Raw genomic sequence first — 16025 nt, forward strand, 5'->3', positions numbered from 1 at the left:
GGCTAGAACTGCACATGCGCAAGTTGTGGGCTGAAGCTTCAAGTAGTTGAAGAGGGGGGGGCTGCTTCTACACTCTTAGCTTTGGATCTAGCCAATGAAAGTTTTTGCTTTTTAATGCTGTTGCACAAATAATGACACATGAAAAAAAAAGCCAAGAAGATGTATTAATAAAAGGCTTTTACCATTGTAAAGCAATTATAGTCTAATAAAGATGTTAAAAAAAAAGGATTTTATTGTGGCCATATGTCTGCGGCATTCAATTTTCTATTTTTTTCCAGTTCCAAAGACAAAAAAACACGAAGATTTTTAAAATGTGATTTCTTACCAGCAGATGGTGCCAGCGCGTTGAAGAAGCCTGAAAGTGAACAAACCCTCACTCGCTAGCCTATTCGACCAACCCACCGTAGTCTAAGTCCTCGGTGCCTTTATCTTGGTTTCAACTGGGCTCTCAGGCCACAGAGCCTTCATCGCGAGAACTCACGAGATTAGACGCGAGAGGAGGAGCCGAAGTGAGACGCTGACAAATGACAGCTCTCAAGTAGTCTCTACTGTTTTACTCACATATGGGGCCACAGAGCACGTGCGAAAAGGTGGCTCAGCCCCTTTTGCCCACGCCCGCGTTTCTCATGCTGCCCACGGGCCTCACTCGTAGGCTGCTATGTAGCTTCCTGCGGGGATCCACTCCCACGGTAGCGGGCCATGGCCTCCGGGAGACGCTCCTTAAGAGGAGATGTGAGGCCATCTCCTCCCTGTACCCATCCGGCCTGGGATGTGGGCTTCCCCGTGGCGCGACAGCGACTAGAGATAACCAAGGAAGGGCTGACATGGAGGAGAGTTTTCTGTTCCCCGAGTACGTCCCGGATCCGGAGCCCGCAGTGACCCTCCAGGACCAGCTGCGGGAGCTGCAGCAGCGGCAGGAGGAGGAGGAGCGACGGTGCTGCAGCGGCGGGAGGAGCGGCGGCAGCAGGAACTACGGAACGGCAGGCAGATGCACCCGGACCGTGTGCCAGCGCTGCTGACTGCTGGTGCTTCACCGGCGCGCCCTGCATCTGCAGGTGAGCCGCGAGCAGTACCTGGAGCTGGTGACCGCCGTGCTGCGGCGGCCCAGGCTCGCCCTGGTGCCATACATGGTGGACCTGCTTGATCTGCCCGACGCCCTGCTGCCCCACCTGCCCGCGCCGGTGGGCCCCAAGCAGCTGATCTTGCTGGGAAACAAGGTGAATCTGCTGCCGCTGGATATCCCGGCTACCGACAGCGGCTCCAGGAGCGACTGTGGAACGACTGTGCCCGCGCCGGGCTCCTGCCGCCCCCTGGCTACCGAAGGCCACAACACCCCAGCGGGGACCGGCCACGGGACGAGCAGGAGAAAGCGAATCCTTCGCCCAAGTCCAGCACGATGCTCAGAGACGTGCGGCTCATCAGCTCCAAGACTGGCTATGGAGTCGAAGAGTTGATCTCCGCGCTCCAGCGTTCCTGACGCTACCGCGGCTACGTCTACCTGGTTGGCGCCACCAACGCTGGCAAGTGCACTCTCTTCAGCACGCTCCTGGAGTCCGATTACTTCATCACCAAGGGCGCCGAAGCTATTGACCAGATGGTCTGGTGAGCCTTAGGGCGCCCGTCCCCATCGTTTTCTGAGACGCTGGAAGTCTGATCGTGGTTCAGGCACCTAATCCTATATCTTTCCTTAATGTCCACTAGGGGCTGGCTGGAGCCTTCACTTTAAAAATTATCTACCTACTTTGGTCACATTTCTCTTCTGTGTCAGTTTAGTGCTTGGAAATTCGGTATATGTTGTAGTAACTTTCCAACAGAAATAATTAGAGTACTTCTATGTACCAGTCCCTCTTCTAGGCACTGTAGGTGAACCAGATGACAAAGTAGTTTCTGTTATCTTGGAGGTTTCCCTTGTAGCTTTAGTTCTTTGTATATTTCTCCGGAAAATCCTTCTTTCACTTTCTACACCTAGCTCCACCCCTCACTTTCTCTTCATATCTTGAATTTACTCATGAGATTACTATACAGATTTAACATTTGAATAATTCATTAATGCAATATGATGTGTGGCTTTGCTGAGAAGAAATGTCAAATATGTGGCTTTAAGAAACGTCTGTAGTAATTGCAAAATGGGTGCTTCTATGACCCTGTTTGTCATAGAAGGCAAAACTAAATACCTCATTTGTTCCTTTGAAACCAGTATTTAACTTTGAAAAGCTGTTTTTCTCTGTAGAGAACTTTGGTTGACTTATACACACAGCGATTTTATACTGGTTGGTAGTTTTTCATTGTATAAAATAAGTTCCTTCTTCCTTTCTTAAGGAAAATCAGTGAACTTGGCTTACAATTGTGGCTTCCAACTTCCTTCCCGTTCACATTACTTCACTGGACAAGGTGGACACTGTATATCAGAAGCACGGGGGTCATATGTTACTCAAGGTGAGGCAACACGCTTTGATAGTTGTATGGTTAGGTTAACACACCCTGTAATAGTCCCACGGCCCTGCTAAAAAAGCCTTTGTTGGACAGAACCAACTTTCTTACACCATCAGCTAGCTCTCCCCGACCTTGTTCACCTTGAGGATTTTGGCTATAAAGTGAGGTGGGCTCTTATAGAAAAGGGATGCTGGATTGGACTGATCCAGAATAGTGACAGAGCTGGGTTTTCTCTAGGTCATACTGTCCAATATTGTAGCGCCATGTGCCTATTTAAATAAGTTAATTAAAATGAAATAAACTTTAAAATTTAGTTCTTCACTTGCACTAGCCACTTTTCAACTGCCCAGCGGTCACATCATTGCAGAAAGTTGTACTGGATAATGTGAGTGAAGAGAAGTTACAGATTTTCTCACAACTGGGTGATACTACTGGCATCTAGTGGGTGGAAGCCAGAGATGATGCTAAACATAATGCGATACACAAGACAGCACCTCACAACACAGAATTATCAGGTCCAAAAGGTGCGTAGTGCTGAGTTGAGAAGCCCTTGTATGAGTGGAAAAGCTCTCCTCCGAGGTTCTTAATCCCAGGCACTTAGAGATTATCGTACCTCTTCTCTCCTGCTTTACTTGCTCCTTCCTTTGACCTCTTAAGGACTGTGTTAAAATTTCTCTGACCTTTAAAAAACAAAACAAAACTCAGTGTCCCGCTCGTTCCTCCTCTTTACAATCAAGCTTAATCCTGCTTCTCACGTCCTATCCTCTGCAGTCCCTGTTGTGCCCTTTCTATGCCACTGAAATTGTTCCAAGTTCACCAGAGACTGAATGGGACCTGTTTACAGATCTTTAACCAGACATGGGTACACACTGTTGGCTAGTGTGTAGTGTATGATAGTTAAGATCTCTGGAGCCAGGATGGGTCCAAATCCTGCTCTGCTCCACCACTTAACGAAGCTGTGTGACTTTAGGTAAGTTCCTTTACCTCTCTCTGTTGCACCTACACCACGAGGTTGTGGAGAAGATCAAGTGCAAGGGGACTGTTGTCACTGCTACGTAAGTATTTGTGGTGATGAAGATTATGGGACATACCTACTGCAAAAATAGCGGGTACGTCCAAGGAAGAGGTGATTTACCATTAATTAATGCTCATACAACTGAAAATAAGTCAAAACACAAAATACACACCCGCCCTTCAACAAGGATAAAACCAACCTGACTTGGGAAGTAAATGCTTCTTTCTCTCTGGATTTCCTAAGAAAGCCAGAGTGAAATTAAAACTCCATCGAAATAACTGCCCTAAAGTTAATACTCCAGAGACATGTAGGATTTGCAGGGTAGGGCTCCACCCCCATGCATCTGTGTAGTCTTCAGAGTGGACTCACTGATACTTCTCAAAGCAACACTGAGGCTTCTCTCCCGGTGTAATACAAATGGTTTCTTGGGCTGCTCTGTGGCTCATCCTTGCCTTCTGGTTTTCTTACTCACCTCCCAAGTCAAAGTCAATCCTGCCTCCTAATGATCACTGAGACCAGCCTCATAGTCCAAACTGTAATCTACTTTCTTTAGGCTGTTTTGAGATCCTTAGATATTTTCCCAGCTCCCAGTTTCACTGCCTTCTGCCCACCATCACCCCACCACAGCTGTAGTTCTCAACCAGGGTTGACTCTTACCTCAAGGGAACATTTGACAAAGACTGGAGGCGTTTTTGGTTTTCACAACTTGGTGGATGCTGAGTAGAGGCTGCTAAAACTTGTGCAATGCACAGGACAGCCTCCCGGGACAAAGAATTATTTGGCCCAAAAGGTCAATAGTGCTGAGGTTGAGAAACCCTGCACTACGCAGATTTTTCCAAAATACAAAGCAGGCCACAGTGTTCTTTTTTGATTCTTTTCTCTTTCCTGCTTATAATTCCTTGGTAGTTCCACATTACTGAGAGAACTCTAAACTGATAGCCTCATCACTAATGCACACACACACATAACACACTCTGTACAGTTAAACTACCGTTCTCTGAACTCATTATCCTTTTTCCAATTTCTGTGTCTGTACATGATACTAACCCAGGATACCTTTCCACTGAGTAACTTTAATCTATTTTTCAAATTCTGCTCTTCATTAATGTTTTCCTTGACCAAACCACGTTCATTACTTCCTTCACAATCACAGTACTTAGTAGATGCCTCTCATCGCGTTTCTTACCTTGTAGTTTATTTACTTGCTGTTTCCACCTTCTGATCTCCTCGGGGGTAGGGACCATATAGAACATATTGTAATAGCTATCTTTGTGTCCTTAGTGCTAAACACAGAGAGATCTGTTAATAAACAGGTAAATTATTATCCAGTTACTTCCAATTCATGGAAACACCTGTAAACACAGAAGCTGAATCTTACCCATTATCCATGTACCCTTGAGAGGTAATGAGGCAGGGATTAATCTCTGTGTCCAGCCAGGCATGTAAGAACTAAGGTATTTGGAAGGATGTTGCTTTAATTGCCCAAAATTATTGTGTCTAAAGCTTTATGGAGGACTGTAAAAACTGTAAGCTAATAAAGCAAGATTCTGCTGTCTGGAGGTTACCACCAGTTGGATGCCCATATGGGGCCCTTGTCACTGGGATCTATAGGCTTCATCTCATCACAGAGCTCCCGGGTTTTTCATTTGACCTAGAAGTGATTTGAGGTTTTTTCAACAGTTGAATGTTTAAAAGGATTTTATTCTTGATACCTGTACAGTAATATCTTATCAGTGCCTTACTTAATATTAGAGTTATCAGGGGTTTAATTTGAACTTCCAAATATCTTGATCTCCTCCCAATGGAAGGTTCCAATGGGTGGAGAAGAAAGAATGGCAGGATTTCCTCCTCTTGTTGCTGAAGACATCACATTAGATGAAGGACTTGGGGAATCTGAAGCAGTGGCTGACATCAAGTTCTCCTCTGCAGGTAATTTTACATCAAGCACTTTTTTTTTTTAAATTTGGCCGCACCGCGCGGCATGTGGGATCTTAGCTCCCTGACCAGGGATTGAACCCGCACCCCCTGTAATAGAAGCACGGAGTCTTATCGACTGGACCGCCAGGGAGGTCCCTACACCAAGCACTTTTTTTTTTTTTTTTTGACCTTCCAAATTATTTTATTTTATTAGAAATATGGTTGGGCTTCCCTGGTGGCGCAGTGGTTGAGAATCTGCCTGCTAATGCAGGGGACACGGGTTCGAGCCCTGGTCTGGGAAGATCCCACATGCCACGGAGCAGCTGGGCCCGTGAGCCACAACTACTGAGCCTGCGCGTCTGGAGCCTGTGCCCCGCAACGGGAGGGGCCGCGATAGTGAAAGGCCCGCGCACCGCGATGAAGAGCGGTCCCCGCACCGCGATGAAGAGTGGCCCCCACTTGCCGCAACTAGAGAAAGCCCTCGCACGAACCGAAGACCCAACACAGCCATAAATAAATAAATAAAGTAGCTATTAAAAAAAAAAAAAAAGTGTCTAAAAAAAAAAAAAAAAGAAATATGGTTTCACTGTTGAGATCTTAGAATAATTGGGTTGTCAGAAAATGTTATAAAATTATTTATCGTAATGAGATTAAGCTTTCATTAACTGCCTATCTATAGCATGGCCAAAACAAACAAACAAACAAACAAAAATACCTTATTCTTATTCAAAAACCATTAGGGTTTTTTTGTTTGTTTTCACCAAGCACTTTTTAAAAGGTGAATAAAGTAGCCTTACTGACTTTTAGTATATTTTTATACAGATGTGCCTTAACTGACATAAGCTGAATATTTTAAGAAATACATTCTAGATTATTCATAAGATGTAACCCACTCTGAAAATAAATCTGTACCTTTTCACAAATGCATTGTATGCTTTTAAAAAATAGAGTGAAAGACAGCAGTAGCCTCCCTTGGGTTTCCATTTTGAGCTGTGTTTGGTGTTTTTAATAAGATAGTTGCTAACACCATTTGTGTTCTGCCGTGTTCTTGCATAGGCTGGGTAGCAGTAACGCCGCAGTTCAAGGACAAACTGCACCTCCGAGGCTACACACCTCAAGGAACAATTCTGACGGTCCGGCGCCCACTCTTGCCACATGTAGTTAACATCAAAGGAGAGCGCATCCGGAGAAGCATGGCCTATAAAACCAAAAAGCCTCCTGCCCTTGTGTACAATCTGCAGAAAAAAAAAAAAAAAAAAAAAAAGATAAATATATGAAGCTGACCTGTTCACATTGAAGATTAACGATATAGAACATTACTGTATGCATTGCATTAAATATTGCTATAATAAAGCCTTCCACCACCCTTTTTAAGCTACCAAGGACCGTGCCTCTTTTTAATGAATTGAGTTTGTAAACACAAGTTATTTTTTGCTGGGTACATATATGTGTGTATCTGTGATTCAGATATACCTAAAAAGGAGTTCTGTTGAATTCAGGTTTCTTCCACTATATTTTTAATGAAACCAGATGGCATTTCTAATTTGGAGGCTAGTTGAGAGAGCAACTTAGTTGGCATATGAAAAAATGGCAGAGAATCAATTTCTCCAAAATACATTGGCTTAAATGAGATAGAAGTGAGTATGTGGCTTTGCTCCACGTAGTCATCCAAGGACCCGACTGGGGGAATGTGCCGCAGCTTCCGTCTCTGGGTCTAAGGTGGTTGCTCAAGTCGTCATCCTTTCGCAATGGGAAAAAGAGAAGAGAGTGAAGAGCATGCAGCTCCCCTACTGAAAAGAAGGGGGAAGTGCTGGAAGTTGCCCACTCACAGCGTCCATTGCTCAACAGTTACACGGCCACACCCCCCCCCCCATGGGGAAGCTGGAGGATGCAGAGGGAAATGGGGATTTCGGACTTTTATTACTTACGAGAAGAAGGGGAGAATAGAAGGTGGAAAACAAGTAGAAGTTTCCCTTACGTAGTCTAAAAGTGCCTGAAAATCTTAGAAAAGAATTCATGTTATGTCTTTCTGGCATTCAGTTTCTTCTGCAAGGATCAGAGCACTTTAACCATTTTATCAACATTTGCCTGTAAACACTGTATAACATTACATCAGTCAGAAGTCTTTACCTTTATGTATCCCTAATTGAGTAAGTGGCACTACAGCTGTGGACAATGAACTGGCCAGTCAAGTCCCAGATCCCAATGTTGAGATAAAAGCTCGTGGAGTAAGCTGGCCTGAAACGCAGATCCATGAGCTTCCTATAGACTCAGGTTTAGCATGAACTTTTTTTTTTTTTAATAAATTTACTTTATTTATTTATTTTTGGCTGTGCTGGGTCTTCGTTGCTGCGTGAGGGCTTTCTCTAGTTGGGGCGAGCAGGGGCTACTCTTCATTGCGGTGCGCAGGCTTCTCATTGCGGTGGCTTCTCTTGTTGCGGAGCACGGTCTCTAGGCGCATGGGCTTCAGTAGTTGTGGCACATGGGCTCAGTAGTTGTAGCTCGCAGGCTCTAGAGCGCAGGCTCAGTAGTCGTGGTGCATGGGCTTAGTTGCTCCACGGCATGTGGGATCGTCCTGGTCCAGGGCTCGAACCCGTGTCTCCTGCACTGGCAGGTGTATTCTTAACCACTGAGCCACCAGGGAAGCCCTAGCATGAACTTCTTAGTAGTCCCATGTTCTCTGTCAACGTGTACACTCTAGCTCCCTTCTCACTAAATAAGTCACTGTAGGATAAATGGTATTTTAAAATGCAACTTGTCAAAACTTTGTAGATCTCACTTTCATTGGGTTTCAAAGTGAATACTATTGACATCTTGGGGAAGGTAGTTCTTCATGTGCATCCTTCATCCCCAGATATGAAAGGCCAGTAGCAACTTCCCAGCCCCATCCCTCATCGTGATAGTTGAGAAAAACCCCTGACGTTTCCAGACCCACCCTCTAGAGGGCGGTAGCTTCCCAAGTTGAGAAAATGATTGGTAGTCGATTTCTAGTTTATTTTGGAGAGAGTGAAATACAATTAATTTTACAAGTTAAAATTGTGACCATTATATTTCTATCTACTGTTTATAGTTTGGAGCTAGGCCTGAATCTTTAGATAAAATGAAGAAAATATGGTAAACTTAGCATTTGTGGAAAAATACAGAATCCAAAAACTGATGCTGTATTTACCCTGAAAACTTCTAATGTATTTTAGAAAGCAGAATATTTCTCCCTCCTTATCTTCTCTCTAGGCTTTTAGACCTCTCAACCAGCAAAGATTCCATTTTTAAATGTTCATAACTTATATTCTCAGGTTTTTCTTACCTGTAAAATTCAATGGTTATGTTTTGACTGAGGCATATCTAAAAATGTTCCAAGGTATTTTGCTAGCAACTTCAAACAGTGCAATTTACTAAGTAAGTTTCAGTTTCCCTGGTTGTATTAGTCTCTTTGGGTCATCATTTTCTCATCTGTAAAATGGGGGAATGACAGTAGATATTTCAGTCCTAACATTTTATGATTCTCAGCAAAAACAGGCAGGAAAGCCAGGAAACAGTGGTTACAATACCTCAGACAGAAAAGGCCCTCAGACCTCAGACAACTGTGCCTAGACAGTTGAGAACTGGTGCTAGGATCTGCTACTAATTTACACCACATTCTGCCAACCTAATGCAGCCCAGGATCACTGCTGTTCTATCCAATTGACCCACAATGGATTTTGGTTTAAGAAAGTTCTCTTACTGTGTTGGTTTCTGAGCATACGTCAGCTTACTGATACTTCTTAATCCATTGATCTTAGTGTGAAGAGTGCCCTTCCATCACTAATCATTTACACTGTGGCAGCATGCAGGAACTAGTAAAGAGTAGAAATTAATGGCAAGGTGTCAGTACAGCCCCCTCATGTCCACAGAACAGAGGTTGTTTTGAGGGGCTAGAAAATGATTTAGTAACTTTATACCAGTTGGTTCTGCAGCCTTGTTGTGTTCAGCATGTCACCCCTTTTGTATTCATGACACCTTAAAAGAAAGAAAATATGTGCCATCAAAGAGTTTTTTGACTTCTATGTGATATTAAATATGCATTTTTATTTTTTAAAGTTCCATCATATCTTTCTTCCCCTCTTTAAAACAGGAGCATTTTCTTCAAAGTTACTGAGACAAAGTGAAGTTTTAAACATTTTGCATTTTTAATCACCATAAACAGCAAGCCCTACTAATCACTAGGTCTTTACTGTGTAGTTCCGCAGAGTCTAAATTTGTTTATGTTACTTGCAACAATTCCCATGACAACCAAGGAAAAGTGGAGCACAGATGCAATCCTGTGTGCTTGTGTTTCTTGATCACTCAGACGCTTTTTGCAAAATGGAAATCAAGGCTAGTTTCCTGCAGATGACTAACTTGGAGCTCCAGCTGTGCCGGACATGGCAGAGCTGTTATTCACCGAGTAGGCACCCAGCACTGAAGCTGAGGCGAGCTGTTTTGTAGATGGCCTCTGATCATTTACCCTGGCTTCCCTCCCACTTGGCTCTGTCTTGTGGAGCAATAGAATCATTTCCATTCTTTCTCAGAATGTTCCATTTTCTCTTGGCTGCTCTCTTCCTCCCCAGGGGATTGTTTTCTCTCAACTGTCAAAGAGTAATGCTTAAACAATAAAAACAAAACTTCAGACTCATGTGAATCCAATAGATAGCACCTCTGCCTGCTCTTAATGTCTCTGTCATGTTGTCTGCCCCACTGATGCCCTGTAGTGGGTGGGAATGGCTAAAGATTAATATTTTAACATCATGTAGGAATGATGCCTCACTTTTCCCCTTCATGTCAAAGACCATCGATATTCTCTCATTTAATACAGGAGTTTCATGTTCTGATTATTAAGTCTAGACCATCCTTAAAACACTGTTTTGCAGAAGCTTCCTTTTGCTTCTCAAACAATTCTCAGAATTTACCTTCTGGCTAATCAACCTAGCGGAAGAATTTGGTCATAATATTCTCACTGGTAGGTGCAATAGGTATGATGCTTAATCACAGACAGTCAGTACCTCTGGCCAGTAACTGTGGTAAATCTGAGAAAACTGAGGCCACACACAAAGACACACATGCTAGAGAACACGTCATCAGGTGATTTTGGACATGAGAGACTGCCAAGATCCTTTCTAATTTTTCAGTAAGTTTCTCAAAAATAGCCAGCATTCAATGCATGAATGAATGAATTAGGAGGAAGAGGTGAGTTTTTTGTTTTGGAGGTGGGTTTTTGCCTTCCCTGAAAAATAGCAATAGAGCAGACTTAAATTTGCTTAGTAACTTCACACTTTTCTAGGGTTTCTTCCTGTACTGCCTAAAGACAGTACCTCAGGACAGTTGTATGTGAGACTATTCACAGCTGCTATGATCATGATAGCCCATATAGCTTCTTTTTATTCCTTTACATTCTTATACTAGTAATAATAGCTAACTCCTGTTTAAGCACGCACAATGAGCCTGGCACTTTTAAGCACTTTACATTATTAACTGAATCCTTACAACAATCCCATGCAGGTGGTATTGTTACTACCTGCATTTAGAGATGAGGAAGCTAGGGAACATGTAACCAGCCCAGGGTCACACAATGAAGGAGTGATGGATCTCTGATTCAAACAAACCCAAGCAGTCTAGCCCCAGCACCCTGTGGGTTTGTTTAATTATACAGTAAAACTGACTTTTTTTTCCCTTTCTATGTACAGTTCTATGGAGTTTAATATATGTACAAGTTAATTAACAACCACCATAATCAGGATACAAAACAGTTCCACCAGCACCCAGGTTTTAACCACCACACAATACTTCCTCTATATATTAGAACCCATTACAAGGCTAAAGGCGAGAAGGCGAGAACTTTTCAACCTTAAGAGGAAAACGTGTTATCTTAGAAAAGAAAAGCAACCCACTTTGAAGACCAAAGGTTTTGACACAATTTCCTTGGAAACCCTGTGTCACTGCCACTTAGTTCTCTTTCTATCTTCCTTTGAACCCTCCCATATACAATTCCAGCCTGAGAACATTCCTCAGAGCTAGGGTGTGTGTGTGTGTGATGTGCTGCACCCTTGCTGTCTGACTTCAGCAATGCTGCCCAAACCTAAAGTGTCTCACTGTGATTTTCATGCTATCTTACCATCTCAGGTAGTTTTAAATTGAAAGTGCTTTCATGGCTGGCTGGGAATCTTTTCACATTGCTAGTGAGCTTTGTCAAGTACCACGGACAGATCACAGCATGAGTGGAGATCCTGACCCACAATTCTGATTAAGAAAATAGGAAATTACATACACAGGAAATTTGGAATGCAAACATCCAAAGAAATATACCAGTAAAGTATCCTAAAAAAAAAAAAAACTAATATAAAGTCCTGATCCTGATGCTTTAAAAAGTGGAGTCATCTGCAGTTACAGAGCCAGAAGAGAGGTCAGCAGGCAGCAGCCTGACTTCTACATTTGTGCCTATAGCTGTGCTGGAAAATATGTTCTACTCAGAATTTACTGCATCTCATGAAGGTCTATACTTGATCTGAGAACAAAACCATTGATGGAGCTCTACCCACCACCAGTCCCTCCCATCAGGAAACTTACACAAGCCTCTTAGACAGCCTCATCCACCAGAGGGCAGACAGCAGAAGCAAGAACTACAATCCTCCGGCCTGTGGAACAAAAACCACATTCACAGACAGACAAGATGAAAAAGCAGAGGACTATGTACCAGATGAAGGAACAAGATAAAACCCCAGAAAAACAACTAAATGAAGTGGAGATAGGCAACCTTCCAGAAAAAGAATTCAGAATAACGATAGTGAAGATGATCCAGGACCTCGGAAAAAGAATGGAGGCAAAGATCAAGAAGATGCAAGAAATGTTTAACAAAGACCTAGAAGAATTAAAGAACAAACAAACAGAGATGAACAATACAATAACTGAAATGAAAAATAGACTAGAAGGAATCAATAGCAGAATAACTGAGGCAGAAGAATGGATAAGTGACCTGGAAGACAGAATGGTGGAATTCACTGCTGCAGAACAGAATAAAGAACGAAAAGAAATGAAGACAGCCTAAGAGACCTCTGGGACAACATTAAGTGCAACAACATTCACATTATAGGGGTTCCAGAAGGAGAAAAGAGGGAGAAAGGACCAGAGAAAATATTTCAAGAGATTATAGTCGAAAACTTCCCTAACATGGGAAAGGAAATAGCCACCCAAGTCCAGGAAGCGCAGTGAGTCCCATACAGGATAAACCCAGGGAGAAACAGACCGAGACATATAGTAACAAATTGGTAAAAATTAAAAACAAAGAAAAATTATTGAAAGCAGCAAGGGAAAAACGACAAATGACATACAAGGGAACACCCATAAGGTTAACAGCTGATTTCTCAGCAGAAACTCTACAAGCCAGAAGCAAGTGGCATGATATACTTAAAGTGATGAAAGGGAAGAACCTACAACCAAGATTACTCTACCTGGCAAGGATCTCATTGAGATTCGATGGAGAAATCAAAAGCTTTACAGACAAGCAAAAGCTAAGATAATTCAGCACCACCAAACCAGCTCTACAACAAATGCTAAAGGAACTTCTCTAACTGGGAAACACAAGAGAAGAAAAGGACCTACAAAAACAAACCCAAAACAATTAAGAAAATGGTAACAGGAACATACATATCAATAATTACCTTAAACGTGAATGGATTAAATGCTCCAACCAAAAGACACAGGCTTGCTGAATGGATACAAAAGCAACACCCATCTATATGCTGTCTACAAGAGACCCACTTCAGACCTAGGGACACATACAGACTGAAAGTGAGGGGATGGAAAAAGATATTCCATGCAAATGGAAATCAAAAGAAAGCTGGAGTAGCAATAGTCATATCAGATAAAACAGACTTTAAAATAAAGAATGTTACAAGAGACAAGGAAGGACACTACATAATGATCAAGGGATCAATCCAAGAAGAAGATAAAACAATTACAAATATATATGCACCAAACATAGGGGCACCTCAATACATAAGGCAACTGCTAACTATAAAAGAGGAAATCGACACTAACACAGTAATAGTGGGAGACTTTAACACCTCACTTACAACAATGGACAGATCATTCAAACGGAAAATTAATATGGAAACACAAGCTTTAAATAGACACAATAGACCAGATAGATTTAATTGATATTTATAGGACATTCCATCCAAAACCAGCAGACTACACTTTCTTCTCAAGTGCGCACGGAACATTCTCCAAGATAGATCACATCTTGGGTCACAAATCAAGCCTCAGTAAATTTAAGAAAATTGAAATCATATCAAGCATCTTTTCTGACCACAATGCTATGAGATTAGAAATCAATTACAGGGGAAAAAAACATAAAAAACACAAACACATGGAGGCTAAACAATACGGTACTAAATAACCAAGAGGTCACTGAAGAAATCAAAGAGGAAATCAAAAAAAACGTAGAGACAAATGACAATGAAAACACGACGATCCAAAACCTATGGGATGCAGCAAAAGCAGTTCTAAGAGGGAAGTTTATAGCTATACAAGCCTACCTAAAGAAACAAGAAAAATCAAATCTCAAATAAACAATCTAACCTTACACCTAAAGGAACTAGAGAAAGAAGAACAAACAAAACCCAAAGTCAGCAGAAGGAAAGAAATCATAAAGATCAGAGCAGAAATAATGAAACAGAAGCAAAGAAAACAATAGCAAAGATCAATAAAACTAAAAGTGGGTTCTTTGAGAAGATAAACAAAATTGACAAACCATTAGCCAGATTCATCAGGAAAAAGAGGGAGAGGACTCAAATCAATAAAATTAGAAATGAAAAATGAGAAGTTACAACAGACACCGCAGAAATACAAAGCATCCTAAGAGACTGCGACAAGCAACTCTATGCCAATAAAATGGACAACCTGGAAGAAATGGACAAATTCTTAGAAAGGTATAGCCTTCCAAGACTGAAGCAGGAAGAAATAGAAAATATGAACAGACCACACACAAGTAATGAAATTGAAAGTGTGATTAAAACTCTTCCAACAAACAAAAGTCCAGGACCAGATGGCTTCACAGGTGAATTCTATCAAACATCTAGAGAAGAGCTAACACCCAGCCTTCTCAAACTCTTCCAAAAAATTGCAGAGGAAGGAACACTACCAAACTCATTCTATGAGGCCACCATCACCGTGATACCAAAACCAGACAAAGATACTACAAAAAAAGAAAATTACAGACCAGTATCACTGATGAATATAGATGCAAAAATCCTCAACAAAATACTAGCAAACAGAATCCAACAACACATTAAAAGGATCATACACCATGATCAAGTGGGATTTATCCCAGGGATGCAAGGATTCAATATATGCAAATCAATGTGATATACCATATTAACAAATTGAAGAAAAAAAACCATATGATCATCTCAAAAGATGCAGAAAAAGCTTTAGACAATATTCAACACCCATTTATAATAAAAACTCTCCAGAAAGTGGGCATAGAGGGAACCTACCTCAACATAATAAAGACCATATACGACAAACCCAAAGCAAACATTATTCTCAATGGTGAAAAACTGAAAGCATTTCCTCTAAGATCAGGAACAAGGCAAGGATGTCCACTCTCACCACTATTATTCAACATAGTTTTGGAAGTCCTAGCCACGGTAATCAGAGAAAAAGAAATAAAAGGAATACAAATTGGAAAAGAAGTAAAACTGTCACTGTTTGCAGATGACATGATACTATACATACAGAATCCTAAGAATGCCACCAGAAAACTACTAGAGCTAATCAATGAATTTGGTTAAGTAGCAGGATACAAAATTAATGCACAGAAATCTCTTGCATTACTATACAATAACAATGAAAGATCAGAAAGAGAAATTAAGGAAACACTCCCATTTACCACTGCAACAAAAAGAATAAAATACCTAGGAATAAACCTACCTAGGGAGACAAAAGACCTGTATGCAGAAAACTATAAGACACTGATGAAAGAAATTAAAGATGATACCAACAGATGGAGAGATATACCATGTTCTTGGATTAGAAGAGTCAAGATTGTGAAAATGACTATACTACCCAAAGCAATCTCCAGATTCAATGCAACCCCTATCAAATTACCAATGGTATTTTTTACGGAACTAGAACAAAAAATCTTAAAATTTGTATGGAGACACAAAAGACCCCAAATAGCAAAGCAGTCTTGAGGGAAAAAAACGGAGCTGGAGGAATCAGACTCCCTGACTTCAGACTATACTACAAAGCTACAGTAATCAAGACAATATGGTACTGGCACAAAAACAGAAACATAGATCAGTGGAACAAGATAGAAAGTCCAGAGATAAACCCACGCACCTATGGTCAAGTTATCTACGACAAAGGAGGCTAGGATATACAATGGAGAAAAGACAGTCTCTTCAATAAGTGGTGCTGGGAAAACTGGACAGCTACAAGTAAAAGAATGAAATTAGAACACTCCCTAACACCATACACAAAAATAAACTCAAAATAGATTCAAGACCTAAATGTAAGACCGGACACTATAAAACTCTTAGAGGAAAACATAGGAAGAACAGTCTTTGACATAAATCACAGCAAGATCTTTTTTGATCCACCTCCTGGAGTAATGGAAATAAAAACAAAAATAAACAAATGGGAC

General features: G+C 41.6%; 1 pseudogene; it reads left to right on the top strand.

The window, feature by feature from the left end:
* The first annotated feature begins 405 nt into the window (after positions 1 to 405).
* LOC103008002 (nitric oxide-associated protein 1-like) lies at positions 406 to 7677 on the top strand (annotated as a pseudogene).
* Positions 7678 to 16025: the final 8348 nt, after the last annotated feature.

The sequence above is a fragment of the Balaenoptera acutorostrata genome, chromosome 5 (genome assembly GCF_949987535.1).
Source record: "Balaenoptera acutorostrata chromosome 5, mBalAcu1.1, whole genome shotgun sequence".
Lineage (NCBI taxonomy): Eukaryota > Metazoa > Chordata > Mammalia > Artiodactyla > Balaenopteridae > Balaenoptera > Balaenoptera acutorostrata.